The 15,704-nt window shown below is 46.4% G+C and overlaps 1 protein-coding gene across 1 annotated transcript in view; it reads right to left on the reverse strand.

Moving 5' to 3' along the window:
- The window catches only part of GABRA3 (gamma-aminobutyric acid type A receptor subunit alpha3), a 135,648-nt gene extending 120,175 nt beyond the window's left edge, over positions 1–15,473 (reverse strand). The window contains exon 1 of the mRNA XM_050964357.1: positions 15,114–15,473. The gene's annotated coding sequence lies outside the window, so the exon portion shown is untranslated. The remainder of the gene's footprint in view (positions 1–15,113) is intronic.
- Between the last annotated feature and the right edge of the window lie 231 nt (positions 15,474–15,704).

The raw sequence follows: 15,704 nt of genomic DNA on the forward strand, positions 1-15,704 counted from the left end.
TTGGGAGGAGCAGTAAACGGAGTGACGGCTGGTATCATTGGCAGCGGGGAGCAGCTATGAGTGGATAAGCAGAGTGGACAGAGTAGTGTAAAGCCAGTTTAGTTTGGGGCCTGTGGCTAACTCAGGACAATTAGCTACCAGGAGAGGGGTAGTAATTAGTCCCAGAGGGGTTAAAAGGCCTCTCCGTATCCATTGAGGGGAGATAGCCATGGAGAAACAAGGCTCAGCTGGAACAGGGGTTACCAGGGAACTAATTAGCTTCAGCTGGCCCAATTGCTGGGGACCTTTTTAAACCCTACCTGGCAGGGAAGAGGAGAGAAGTAGAGTAGCTGCTAGTGAGTAGGACTCTGAAACTCTTCCTGCAAGGTAGATTGCACTCTCCCCAGAAGGAGAGAAAAACTGAGCAAGGGACTGGCTGAGAAGGGATCAGCCAGACCCTGTGCGACCAGGAAGGGCTTTTGCTTTGCCCAAGCCTGCGGCTCCAAGGCGGCAAGGGACTGAGCCAGCAGAGGAGAAGCAGCTACTTTGCCATAGGCCTATGCCAAAGAAGTGTGGATGCCGGCCCTCAGTCTGATAAAGCAGCCACCTGCTTAAGGCAGTAGTGCATTAAGCTGCCTGCAGGCTCACAGCAGAGAGCCAAGTCTGCATGGGTCTGGCTCAGTGGATGTGGGGAGAGCTGAACTGAGGTGGAGGCTCACTAGGAAGGACAGGAGGACAGCATTAGTATGACAAACCAGGGGGAGATCCCTGAGCTGCATGCATGCTCCTCCAGCCTGCTGCTGATCCCATCTGCTTCTGAACAATACACTGAGTGGTACCAACTAAGCTCTGAAACTGAATGGGGAGGATGCTATGTACAGCAGTGGGTCGAGGTGGGGTATGGTCCCCTTCTCCCTGCTGGGGTAAAACACCCTATACTCAGTGCAAGATATTGCATTCCAAAGGCACTAACCAGGAGCTCTACAGAAACACAAGGCCTCCAATCAAAGTAATCTCTGACTGGGGTGTTATACCAGAGAGGGGTGACTCCATCAGACTAAAGGGAAATCTCTGCCCCCCCAACACTCCATTTAGTGGCAGAGATTTTGCACCCAGCTCCAAGAGCTTCCTCTACTAAGCACGTCACTAACAGAGGCCTACATGACACAACAGGTTAACGCCCTTTTGGAGGCCAGAACTCACACCTGACCTGGCTTATGAGTGGAGTGAGAGCAGTGGTCTCAGTTTAGTAGCTAATGGACATTTTTTCCTCTCTTACCACCAATATTACTGACATTTGTATGGTGGTTCCTGCCTGTTTAATTAGAAATCTAGGTGTCTTATCAAAAGAGGAACTATGCAATCAGAGCCTCATTTCCAGGTAATTTGGTACTATCGTAGTGAACTGACAGGCCAGGCCTACACGGACGCTCTCACATGCTGGCTGCAAGTTGTTGGAGCACGTTCCTTTCTTTTCCAGATATGACCAGTGCAGATCACATAAGAACATACATAAGAATGGCCATATTGGGTCAGAGCAAAGGTCCAACTAGCCCAGTATCCTGTCTTCCAACAGTGGCCAACACCAGGTGCCCCAGTGGGAATGAACAGAATGGGTAATCACCAAGTGAATCATCCCATCACCCATTCCTAGCTTCTAGCAAACAGAGGCTAGGGACACTTCAAAGCATGTTTTTGCACCCCTGCCCATCCTGGCTAATAGCCACTGATGGACCTATTCTCCATGAACTGAGCTAGTTCTTTTTTGAACCCTCATAATCTTGGCCTGCACAACATCCTCTGGCAAAGAGTTCCACAGGTTACTGTGCATTGTGTGAAGAAATACTTGCTTTTGTTTGTTTTAAACATGCTACCCATTAATTTCATTTGGTGACCCCTAGTTCTTGTGTTATGAGAAGGAGAAAATAATACTTCCTTCTTTACTTTTTCCACAGCAGTCATGATTTTATAGACATCTGTCATATCCCCACTTAATCATCTCTTTTCCAAGTTGAAAAGTCCCAATCTTATTAACCTCTCCTCATATGGAAGCCGTTTCATACCCCTCATCATTTTTGTTCCCCTTTTCTGTACCTTTTCCAATTACAATATATCTTTTTTGAGATGGGGCAACCACATCTGCATGCAGTACTCGAGATGTGGGCATACCATGGGTTTAGGTAGAGGCAGTATGATATTTTCTGTCTTATTATCTATCCCTTTCCTAATGATTCCCAACATTCTGTTTGTTTTTTGGCAGCCTCTGCACATTGAGTGGATGTTTTCAGAGAACTATTCACCAGGGCCGGCTTTAGGCCGATTCAGCCGATTCCCAGGAATCAGGCCCCGCGCCGAGAGCTGGAGCCCCAGCCGGAGCACGGCAAGCCGCCCCGCAGCCCCGGTCTCCCGACTGGAGCCCCGGCCAGAGCACAGCAAGCAGCCCCGCTTTCCCGGCTGGAGCCCCTGCCGGAGCACAGCAAGCAGCCCCGCTCTCCCGGCTGGAGCCGCAGCCGGAGCGCGGCAAACTGCCCCGCAGCCCCAGTCTCCCTGCTGGAGCTCCGGGCCCTTTAAATAGCCCCCATAGCCCTGGGATCGGGGGCTATTTAAAGGGCTGGGGCTCCAGCTGCCTCTGCCACCCCGTCCTTTAAATAGCCGCTGGAGCCAAGCCACCCCCATGTATTCTCCAGGGCTCTCACCGCTATTTAAAAGGTCCGGGGCGGAGTAGAAGCAGGGGAGCCCCGGGCCCTTTAAATAACCCCCAGAGCCCTGGGATAGCGGGAGGCTTGGGGGCTATTTAAAGGGCCGGGGCTCCAGCTGCTTCTGCTGCACCCCTTGCCCTGCCCCCAGCCAGCTCTGCCCCTAGCCAGCTCTGCACTCCATGCCCACAGCCAGCCCCTGCCAAACCCTCTGCCCTGTCTCCAACCACCCCCTGCCACACACCCCTGTGGCCCTGCCCAAAGCCAGCCAGCCCCCACACACCACTGCCTGCACCAGCCCTGCACACCCTGCCCACACCCAGCCCCAAACCCCCTGCCCTGTCTCCAGCCAACCCCGCTGCACTCTCCTGCCTGAATCTAGCCAGTTCTGCACTCCTCTGTCTCCAACCCTTCCCAACCCCTGCTGCATCGCCCTGCGGCCCTGCCTGAAGCCAGCCCACCCCACACCCCCCGTCTCCAGCCAGCCCTGCACCCCTTTCCCTGCCTGCAGCTAGATCCTACCTCCAGTCAGCCTCTGCCCTGCCTCCAACCAGCCCCATGTCCACTGCTGCCCTGCAGTTCCCAGGGCAGTAATCCTGCACACCTGCTTCAATGAGGGGGGCAGGGAGCAGCTGGGACCCACACATGTGCACACCTGCAGGGAGTGGCAGGGACCCACACATGTGAAATGGCACTCATTAATAAGCAATCAACAGCATATATGATGCAATGTACATAATATATAATTGTATTATTTATATAGTTATGGAAAGTAAATAATACATGGAAGAAATGAAAGGCTTTTTTTTACACGTGTTCTTTTTTTTTAGTCATCCCTTCCAGGACTCCGCCGAAAATGTTCGAATTGGGCCCCACACTTCCTAAAGCCGGCCCTGCTATTCACAGTGACTCCAAGATCTCTCTCTTGAGTGGTAACAGCTAATTTAGACCATCATTTGATATGGATAGTTGGGATTATGTTTTCCAATGTGCATTACTTTGCATTTATCAACATTGAATTTCATCTGCCATTTTGTTGCCCATTTACCCAGTTTTGTGAGATCCCTTTTAACTCTTCTCAGTCAGCTTTGGACATAACTTCTCTCTGGTTCCACAGACAAGGCTCTGCACGAGCAACAATTGCTACAGTCTGCTGCTAGTGGTGCTGGCTGATGCAAATAGTTCTCAAAAGATCTCAGCAGCTCCAAAGAGTCATCAGAAGCACCAAAGTGACTTAAAGATTCTTCCCCTTCCATTCAAGTCCCTTCCCACCTCTCTCCCCACCCTCGCCCTTGTCACCTCAGGCTTGGGCATTCCCCATTATTGGGGTCATGGCCTGCATTTGTCCACATCTGCAAGGCAGTGCATGCCAGAAGTCCAGTGAACGGCTTGTCCCCCAGTGCTCCATTACTTTAAACCACAGCCTAAGCACATCCAGACAGCAGAAGCTTTCAGCATTTTCCATTCATGTCTGAAGACCCATTTTTTCCAAATGGCCACTTTCAGGTGGCTATGCCTAGTTTCACACTGGTAATGACACTGCCAGATCGAGTCTGGGCATCAAGGCCTAAGGTGGTTTCAATGGCCACTTGGTTGCCCTGCCTCTCTAGTATGTTCAGATTTTACATTAATGCTCAGCTGTATTTTCATTGTAACGTTCCTGCATAGTTAACTGTCTTTCCCCTTTTAGGTCTCTCAGTACGCTGAGGCACCTTGGAGTGGCTGTACCAAATAACAAGCTGCATACATACACTTTGTTAGGATGCCTCCACATCACACCACCTCACATTTGATAATTGCAGCTCAGAGGAGGCCCAGTACTTCAACATCAGGTAGAGCTGGCCTTTGAGAACCCAAAAAGCATGCTGCTGCTGGCAGCCCAATTTGGAAGACCAAGAAATGGTTCAGCTTTCAGGTTGTGAAGGCTCAGTTTAATGCCAGTCTGCTGGGGTTTACCGCAACCATGAAAACATGCTGGCTTCTGTCAGATCAACCAGGACATGAGGCTAGGCCCCATGCACAGACATTCCTGGTTTCAGGGATGCAGTATTGCCTTAGCTAGCTCCAAACTGAGAAGACAGTTATCCATATTAATGTGGAATTGAGTGTGAGCATAAGGTACAAGAGTCAAATACTAGTTCTGTGGAGAGTAGAACTGGATCTGGTCATGAATTTTTCAGGTAGACTCTGCTGGTGCTCACTGAAGATTCTCTAGTGTGCTTTAACGTAGCACTGATTAAAACAGTAATGCACACCAACAGGGCCTACTGGACCAATCAATGTGCAGCATGTTAGTGTGCTTTAGAAATCAGACCTCCGCAGAGCACATTACCCCATGGTATAGACAAGCCCTGAGATGCACTGAGAGCTGTATGAAGACCCATGACTGGAGCAGCTAGGGGCACATCTCATCAGGAATGAATGAGGTACATTAGCTGAATTGTGTGGAGACACAGCTCTGTAATAGCAAGGTCAATGAAGATCATGATTGAGGTGCATCAGCAGAGCAGTTTATGGGCCCAGAACTGAAAGAACCAGGGGTGTTATAGGTCAGAAGTGATGTAGAAGGGCAGAGTTCCTTGAAGGCTCAGTACAGGAACTAAGAGATATACCCACAAAAAATTAATCCAAAATTTTACAGCCATGATCCCAAATGCTTCAGTAATGTTTTTGCAATTTGTAGCATTTTGGACCTACCCTGGAGAATTTTTTCTAAAGTTGAGCAAAGAGGTAAGTACGTCCTTTCCAGATCAGCTTTGCAAAGAGCTGGTGAGATGGCAGAGTGGAGGGATGCAGGGAGCCTGATGCAGAGGAGGAAGCCTTGCAGTAAGGGTCTGTCTATGCTTTGAACTGGGGATGTCATTCTGACTGAGCTAGTGTATTAAAAATAGAGTAACTGGTGGGGCAAGCAGCAGGAGTTGTTAACCACCCAGAGCACCTGGCGAGCATCTTAGATGGGTATGTACTGGAGCCATTAGCCTCTTCTGCCACTTGCATCACTACAGACACACTATTTGTAGTAAACTAGCTGGATTAGAGCTAGCATAGGTATGTCTCCTGCAGCTGGAAATCACAACTCCAGCTCAAAGCATCAGTGGACACATACAAAATGGGAAATGACTGCCTAGGAAGGAGAATTGCAGAAAGGGATCTGGGGGTTATAGTGGCTCACAAACTAAATAGGAGTCAATAGTGTCACACTGTTGCAAAAAAAGGCAAATATCATTCTGAGATGTATTAGCTGGGTGTTGTAAATAAGACACACAAAGTAATTCTTTCATTCTATTCCACATTGATTAGGCCTCAACTGGAATATTGTGTCCAATTCTAGGTGCCACATTTCAGGAAATATGTGGACAAATTGGAGAAAGCCCAGAGAAGAGCAACAAAAATGATTAAAGTTGTAGAAAATATGACTTATGAGGGAAGATTGAAAAAATTGGGTCTGTTTAGTCTGAAGAAGGAAAGACTGAGGGAGGACATGATAGTAGTTTTCAAATACATAAAAGGTTGTTACAAGAAGGAGGGAGAAAAATTGTTCTCGTTAACCTCTGAAGATAGGACAAGAAGCAATGGCCTTAAATTGTAGCAAGGGAAGTTTAGGTTGGACATTAGGGAAAACTTCCCTAACTGCCAGGGTGATTAAGCACTGGAACAAATTGCCTAGGGAGGTTGTGGAATCTCCATCCTTGGAGATTTTGAAGAGCAGGTTAGAGAAACATCTGCTAGTGATGGTATGGACAGTATTTGGTCCTGCCCTGAGAGCAGGGGACTGGACTCGATGACCTCTCAAGGTCCCTTCCAGTCCTAAAATCTATGAATCTAGATAATACTTAGTCCTGCCATGAGTGCCAGGGACTGGACTAGATGACCTCTTGAGGTCCGTTCCTGTATATATGATGCAATGTACCTAATATATAATTGTATTATTTATATAGTTATGGAAAGTAAATAATACATGGAAGAAATGGTTTTATGTACCTTAACACTGGAAAAGTTGTGTGAAGGGGCAGAAAGGAGGAGGATGCCAGATATGTGGAGGAACCAGGGATGTAGCGAACAAAATCTATGGTAATGCAGACTGGTTCAAGACCATAGTTAGTGAAAGCAAGAGCTGAACTGGATACTAGCATGGTATTAACATTGACCATAGTTACATACCAGGAAACTGACTATGGCTCCATCAACTCCCACGCATGCATCCTGTAAAGGGCCCTCATTCAGCAGGGTATCTAGACATGATTAACTTTACAAACACAAACAGTCCCATTGAAGCCAATGGGACTGATCACATCCTTAAAGTTAGGTACATACTTAAGGACCCTTCTAACTCAGGGCCATGGTGCTGAAAATAATTTGGGCCCATCCACACTAGGGCAAAACTGTCTTTAGTACCAATTCAGGTGGATGCTTTGCCAGCAATAGCTCAATTTCCTAGTGCAGACAGTGCCGCTGAGACTACAGGAGATAGCTTGGCACACCAGTCAACCTCTCCTTCCTTTCGTTTGTGCTTGATTTTTATTGGGAAAGGTGGGGCGTGAGCTACAACTAGAGCAGTTTGTGGTCCTCAATTTAGAAAGGCTTTTTCTTGAAGGGAATGGAGAGCTAAACAGGGCCAGATCCTGAGTGTCTATCCATTTGACACTTCTGCATACATTTTCTCTGATGCATTGCTTCAACTGTTCTAAACAAAAGCAGGGGTCATGGGATGGATTGTGCCTGGTGGGCACTGGCTGGCATTGGAGCTGCATTACCCCCAGGGTAATGATGGGCCAAATCACTGATGTTCTTATATCAACACTCATAAGCATCTGATCACCTCCTGTGAGTAAAAATAATGTACAACTCAGCATTCTTTCTCCTTTCCTTGCTGGCACAAGGCAGGCTTAGGGGCTCTTTTAAAGCTTTCCATTGTTCCCAAGCCAGATCCATGAGCCATTTGGGATGTTTTGAGTGCTCCCCCATGCAAAGGGACACTGGCTGGACCCCTCTGAGCACAGGGTCTTTGACTGCACCTGTCCTTTTCACCAGGAAAATCTAGCTCTGTGCGAGGCACCCTCTATAAATCCAGCAGTGATTGTCTGAATAGACTGTTTAATTAAAAGGATGGCAGGGCTGCGGGGAGGTGATTGGTTAAAGCACCTCTGTTTTTAACTGACTATGACAGGGATGCCAAGGTGCTAGCACCGAGGAGCCTCTTTCTGAATGGCTCTGTCTCTCAGGCTGTTTTCATGCAGTGTCTGTAAGGAGGAGGTGGTTTATAGTAGACTTTGATCCAGCCTGGAATAAGAAATCCATTCCTGTACAGCAGACAGCCCTCTAGTAAGCATGAGCAGCCTAAGTGCTGCTGGAGTTCATCCATCCCCACAACACTGTAATGCTAGTAATTCTTGCAGTCTGAATTAACCCTGCAAGGCACTGTCCACACAGAAGGTGCTTAAAAAAATTGTCTGTTTACCTCAAGCCTTTCATAGAGGAAGGTTCCAGAGAACCTGACAAACTGATCTGCTTATTTTTCTTATTACATGCAAGGATCACTTTCCCCACCATGGTAAGAGAGAGAATGTAAGAGCTTCCTATTCCTCTCACCAGCAGAGGAATCTTTGAACTCACAAGCACCTGTGAGATGCACACAGAACAACCCCAATGACACAAAACACACACACACACACAAAACCTGTGGGACTCCCACACATACCTAGGAGGCATATATATATTATATATTTATATGTTTATCATAAGGCCTTGCAAAGAATCTGCCACTCAAACCAAGTGTTAGAGACACATGGAAGCTCCCAAGTGTGGTTTCCACACTACAATACCAATACAAAATACTCACAAAGGAGGAGGCATGTGAGGGGAAAAATAAAAAAAGACAGGTCAATATGGAAACAAGGATGCTCATTGGATTGAGAGTCGAGACCCAAATTGGGTCTGTTTACCCACATTCCCCAGTGTGCTGGTGACTGTGATAATTATGAGCAGGGTCCAAACCACCACTGGATTTAATTTAGCAAAACCAGAAGCCGCTCAACAACCATTTCCCATAAACCAAAACTAATCCCGGTTCCCCTCTCCCCCAGTAATTTCCTTGGAAGTGAGTCCAGGTAGAGACTAGTTCACAACCACCACAGCTACAGGAGGAGCACAGACTCAGCCACAAGTGTAACAACCTAACACTAGTCTGACCACACAGCAATTAGAGGCAGACACAGATCCACAACCACTGCAATAGCAGAAAAAATGACTCACAATCACAGCAACTGCCAACTCAGACTAACAACCACAACAGCACACACGGTATTGGAAATCTGATGCTGCAGACTATACACATGACTGACAATGCTATTATTGTAGTAGGAAGAGAGCCTGAGACATAAGCCCTTGTATTAGAGGCCTGAGCTAAAGCAGTAGTCAAAACTTTGCTGATATAAAGCAAAGTTAAGTTGTGAGCAAGAGGCAGGACCTACTCACAGAATTTGGCAAGAACAGGGCTGATATTGCAGAAACACACATTCCTAAGTAGTGCTAGGCACAAGAATATATATGTAAACATATTCCAGAAGGGTGGTTTCAGAACACCTTGATACCAACACATTCCCTAAAAATAACAGAAACATGCTGACCTATCCTAAAGATAAGGTCAGGATGACAGTGTACAAGGTGATGGGTAGTAACTGGCTACATTAGGTGGTGTCATATGTACACACACGTACTATACATATATACCCATATACACTACAAACATAGGTACCATATCCATATTACTCATGTATAGTAATTATTTAAATGTTCCACCAAGGCTCAATCATAAAACTACTTTCCTCAAAGTCCCTGGCCTAACATTCCCAGGTCCACCATAAGGAACTAAAAACAATTGAAAAATAAAACCTGTCCATCGGTCGTACAAAAAAATGTGCAAACTATGGAACAAATGGGGCATAAATGTATAAACGGTAAATAAGGTACCCACATAACAGTGTTTAGCCCAATGAGTCATCTTCAGTTCATGCATTATGGTTTTCTGAAACGATGGGTAAACATCCTCCTCATAAAAAGACAAAAAGGGGTGGAATGTAGTAGGAAGAGAGCCTGAGACATAAGCCTGTGTATATGAGGCCTAGTATGAGGCCTGAGCTAAAGTAGTAGTCAAAACTTTGCTGATATAAAGCAAAGTTAAGCTGTGAGCAAGAGGCAAGCCTTGCTCACAGCATTTGGCAAGAACAGGGCTGATATTGCAGAAACACACATTCCTACACAGTGCTAGAAGGATGGTACCAGAACACCTTGATATCAACGCATTCCCTAAAGATAACAGGAACATGCTGACCCATCCTAAAGATAAGGTCAGGATGACAGTGTAATGAATAGAGATGTACAAGGTGGTTCGTGGTAATCAGCTACCTCAGAGGGTGTCAACTAATAATGTCAGAGGGGCATTATGTAACTTGTTTTCATTAATTTATAAAATGGGCCCTCAAATGGAGTGTCTCTCTCTCTAGCCTAAGGAGGAACAGAAAGTCCCTTAATTCACTAAGATGGTCCACTGTTATGTGCATACATGTATTAGTGGTCCGGTAGAGTCTGTGGGATATTAATACCGTGCTTCATCAACAATAAACCTGGCTGGGTGCCTTCGTACATTAACGGATCTTGTGGTCATTGGGTGTTTCACTCAAGATCTACTGTACCAACTGTCTGCGCAAAGCTGGGACAGCACACAGGGAGAACACACACGCAGCCAAACATCTGACCACAATTATATATACATAAATGTACCTGTGAAACTAACTAGAACTTTTGGCATACCATGGATCACTAACTGAAACCATGACAACCTTTTGTTGTGATCCTTGCACCTCCCTTCACCTTCCTCATTCCTGTTACCTTCACTGACATTATTGATAAATAGGTGCTTATTCTTTACCCAAAGAGCTACATCTTCTATTTGCAAAATGCTATACACGCACAGCACTAAATAGATAAATAAAAATATCTGTACCTGTAACCCACACACCTCCTGGCCGTGGTGTTCTGTCCCCTCTAGTGGCACCAAGGCCACTTAGAGATTAATGAGTCTGCTACAACCTTCGCTAAGAGCCATGTGGCTTTTAGCTCATGCAGTAGAGACTCATGCATTTAGCTCTAGAGGTCCCGGGTTTAATCCTGCCAATGACCGTACTCTGTCGGTGTTAGATACAGATAATGGTCCAGTGTAAGGCATACATAGACAGTCTATGTACACATACAATGAAAACAGCCATGCCAGCCATGGACACATACATACTGAGATACTATACACCACTGGTGGGCAACCCTCGGCCCACCACCGTAATCCGCTAGTGGGCCGCCAGACAGTTTGTTTACATTTGCATGGCTCCCCACAGCTCCCAGTGGCTGTAGTTCGCTGTTCCTGGCCAGTGGGAGCTGCGGGTGCTGGCCGCTGCTTCTCACAGCTCCCATTAGCCAGGAATGGTGAACCACGGCCACAGGGAGCTATGGGCAGTCATGCAAATGTAAACCAACTGTCTGGCATCCCACCAGCAGATTACTCTGACAGGCCGCAAGTTGCCAACCACTGCGATATGCATATACACTGAATACCCAGACTTGGTACATCTGAAATGTACGTATGTGCAAAATGAATATACGTTTAGCTCAGAGACATGACAGCAGGAGAAAGTGATGGCAGTAGTAGGGACTGGAGGAGTATTTGAAAGGCAGGATTATTTACTATGCTATCTGTCTGGGTGTGTAATTATGCCAGGATTCGGTCTGTACATTGTGCTTTTTGTAAACATTTGGCAGGAATACACCCACAGTTAAAGGGCTGGGCTTTTTTCTTCAGAGCTGAGCTGGAGCAAAACTGAGGAGGAGGAGGACTTGAAAGGAAAGAATGAGAGAGAGAGAGAGAGAGAGAAGAAATGAGAGAACATTGAAATAGCAAGAGAGGAAAGGAAAGTGGGGATGCAAAGAAGCAGAATGAAAGTAAGTCTACAAAATGGAGAAGGATGGGAAAAGAAGGAGGGAGTAAAAAAGAAATGTATAGAAAGAAGGGGACTGAGAAAGAATTAAGGTCGAAGGAGGGAAGTTTCATGACATATTTGTCAGAAAAGACACAGAACCAAAGAAAAACCGAGCTCCCTAGATGCTGAGCTATCTGCACAGTGGTGCACAGAATGTACCTGTGCATATACACATGCTGCACTTTTTACCATACAGGAAAAAGCAAGAGGAAATTCCAGGAGAGGTGGTGGAATCTGCAATCAGACCTATGTGCCAGAAGGTACCATGTACAGTCCAAGCACCAGCAACTTCTCAGATCTCCATTTGTTAAGAGAATTGGACACCACTGTGCTCACTTGCCTCTCCCGGTTTTGTGTATCAGGAGCGATGGGGAAAGCAGAAACTGGGTACAGTTTTGACAGGCAATCAGGCACTGGGCACGCTCTGAAGGACAGGTAGATAGAAAGTCTACAGGAACAGCAGCATCATTTTCAAAACCATTGGAGATCCTTTAGGTTGAAGGCTCCTCCTTTAGGGCAAAGAGGCGGTTAAAAAGCTACACTGAAAGGCCAGGATTGCATCCATAGCACCAGCATCTTTATCCATCTGTAGAACCACCTCACCCTGACTAATTCCATTATCTGGAGTGGGCACGTGCTTGTCTCTTGCCTAACTTCTCTCCTGACAATCTAGGACACTGTTAGTTCTGTCTCTCTCACACTCTTCCTTGAAAAAGATGAGGTGGCTGGGTGATGGATTAAAACAATTGTCCTCTATGTCACTGGATCAAGACCAGCCTTGGTGAATTGTGCCCAGAAATCATTGCTCACTGGAGGGCCTCAGCCCATTTTCTCTGTCTGAAGACACCACCGTGCGAGCAGATAGCTGGCAGACTCAGCAGGGAGGCCAAGGATCTAACTTGGTCATGGGATTAACTGCTCATTCACCCCTAGGGTGGTTTCTCCCAGCCAGGTGTACAGAGGAAGTGTGAGGGAAGCTTGCACTGCTGCTGCTCAGACTGTGACTGCTCTGTGGGTAACAGATTTCAGTGAGTAGGCTTGTCAATTCAATGCTTAACAACACTGTTCCTTTTAACAGGTCCACGTCTCAGAGCCCAGCACCTCAGGGTGCCCAGGTCCAGAACCCCATATCCCCTGCCAACCCCCCAACTTCAGAGTCTATCAGGCCTGGCTGGTGGCTGCGTTATTTTCATTCTCTCCTCTTTCCTTCATGCACCATCTCACTCTAGAAACGTGGTTACAAGATTATCCCAGTCCAGAAAGTTTGTATATCCTATTCTTGACCTCATGTCCTACCAATGGCTGCAGTACCTCAAGCCCTGAGGAGCCTTCTCTTTCCTCTACCAGGCATGAGATGGTGTATATAGTAGAGCCCTGCAGTGAGTCTGGGATCCTGCAGAACCTGCTGTCATAATAGCGGGAGCCAGTAACGTGTACTTTTTTGCAGGTGGGATTGGGTGGGCAAAAAACAGACTGTGGTAATTTGCAGGAAAACACTAAATCTCTCATCAGTTTGCCACATAAAAATTGTGTCTAATTCTCTTTCTGTATATACGATCGTGACTAAACAATTTTGGTTTGGTTTTTTAGTAGTATAGGAGAATTGGTGTCTCTTGATAGATCTAAGGTTTTTGCAGATATGCTCAAGATAAAAATCAACAAGAAACAATGCAGGAGTGGATATTGCGTGGTGGGACAGGAACAAGATTTAAAAAAATAGTCCCACTCAGGGCTCTAGTACACAGGACTGCATAATAGTTAATTCCCAGGAACTCTACGTCTTTTTTATGAATTCCACCAAGCATAAGTGTCCCAGAATGTCCTGTAGCACCTGCACCATCCAGATCAACTAGAAGCACTATAGTGTAGATGCCTCAGCCTTTGAGGGTTAATCACCTTTGCAACACAACACTTGCAGTAGCTAGGACACACTGAGCCCTTACTACTTGGCGTTGTGTTTTGCTCTCTCCCCAGTTCCTTTGCTTGGGCATCTGCAAAGATGATGTGCCCCGACCACTTAATCAATATACCCTTCCAAGCATCTCTACTGGGGCTGCAGCAATCAGCTTCCTCCTCTTGAAGCAACAAGCTAAGCGGCTGCTCCCAGAGATCAATCAAAGGGGCTGTCATTTAAGCACACTGACTTTCCATGTAGCTCCCTCAATAGCCCCCTCTTTAAAAAAAAGGGGGGAGGAGAGAAACTCCTTCACTAGAGAATCCCTCCAGAGCAAGCAGGGTGGAGCCAAACCTAAACCGCAGCTCTTGCTCATGCTGAGTAGATTCCAGCTTGCTTCAATGCCACCAGCATGATTTAACCAGCTCTTTAATACTGCAGACCTGATGCAACTGCCATCAATACAGGGGAAGTCACTGGAGAAGGTGGTGTAGAAAGGGTCTTTTCTAGTCCACAGCTAATTCTCCTCTCAACCCACACTCCCCTTTGCTGATCTCCAGACCAAGCTGACCCCATTAGCCTATCATCTCTCATTCCCCTCTCCCTCCCTCTATAACAGAGCAGATATCTGAAGTGCTGAGCAGCACTATGGGTAAACGCCACAAAAGGATGCGGGTCTATCAAACAGTTATTTAGCCTGGCAGGTGTTTGTGTCCACCCATCCAATGAACAAACTGTCTTTCCCAGATCAGCAGCGTACTGAAGAAAAGAATAAAACATCTGTTTGTTTACCCTCTTCTATTGTTGTCCACAGAACAAGCAGCAGCTTGGATTTAAAAAAACCCTCTAAGCAACAAGGAACAAATGAGGTTTGCACAGGTCAAGAGAAAGAGCTTGGCTTTGTACTTCCCATCAGAAATACCCCCTAGATTCTCAATATATTTTTACATTCTACTCATCACCCATTCACAGACAGACTCATTTGTTTCCCTGGACAAAATTGTTATTTACAACTTTGCTGTACCCTGCTTCCAAGCAGCAGTAGCAAGGGGGAATGCAGTAAAAGAGTCTATGTTTCTTTCGATTTCCCTTCTGCTTTGGGCAGTGGAAGAAAAAGGGTTAAACAAACACTAGCCATTAGTCATTTCCTTTAGGTCCCTCTCAGGCGTGTTGATGGCTATGGAGAGCAAGAGAGATGTATGTGTGCGCACCGGTATATGTGCGTATATAGCTAGATAGTCATTGGCAATAAAGAGGTCAACCTGCTTCCAAGTTAATAAAAAGGAGAATGGTTATAAATAATGAATAGCAATTAATAATAATTGTTCCCATCTCCAGCGACCAACATTTAATCCAGATTAAAAAAAGAAAAAGCCAGAGATGCACTGAGCTTGCCATCGCGCCTGAAGATCGTAAAAAAGGAAAAAAATAACCCCAAATCCATCAAATTAGAACCCCCTGCTACAAATAAATTCACTGGGACAAAGAAAAAAAGAGACAAGCATTTGTATTCCTTACCACGCCACACGACCCCTTCCCCAGCGCTGCAGGGAGAAGAAAAATGAATGAGCTGGAGCGAGTTATGGGATTGTTGACGTTCGGTTTCCTGCTTTCTTTCTTCCCTTCTGTCTTTCGCTCTCCCTTTTTTGTAGGCTTGGGTTTTCAGTTCGCGGCTGTCTGAGCTTGAATGCTTTGCTGTTCCAGCAGTATCTGAATACAGTGGTTGAGCTGGAAGCATTTAAACCTCTGTTGCTTCAATTGAGGCTAAAGTATGGTATTCTTGTATCTGTTACGGGGGAGAGAAGCCCAGAGAGACAGACAGACAGGGGAATTATTGTAGGGACGGCTGCCTGAGAGTCTCTTTTAGCCGCTCTGAGATTGGAGATGAAAGGAGAAAGTCTCCTCCCCACCTGCCTCATTCCCTCCCCTCCCCAGTCTCTGGAGGAGGGTTTAACAGCCCTGTCCATGCAGATTCTTTCTTCCCGGAGAGCAATGAAACAGAAAATACACAGCAATGGCACATCAGCCACACACAGGAAAGAGCACAGCGTGGCAGGGAAACCCACTCTCCCCCCTGCCTTGAAACCCTTCAGGTGGAAAAGCCAGTGT

Source organism: Gopherus flavomarginatus, chromosome 8 (genome assembly GCF_025201925.1).
Source record: "Gopherus flavomarginatus isolate rGopFla2 chromosome 8, rGopFla2.mat.asm, whole genome shotgun sequence".
Classification (NCBI taxonomy): domain Eukaryota; kingdom Metazoa; phylum Chordata; order Testudines; family Testudinidae; genus Gopherus; species Gopherus flavomarginatus.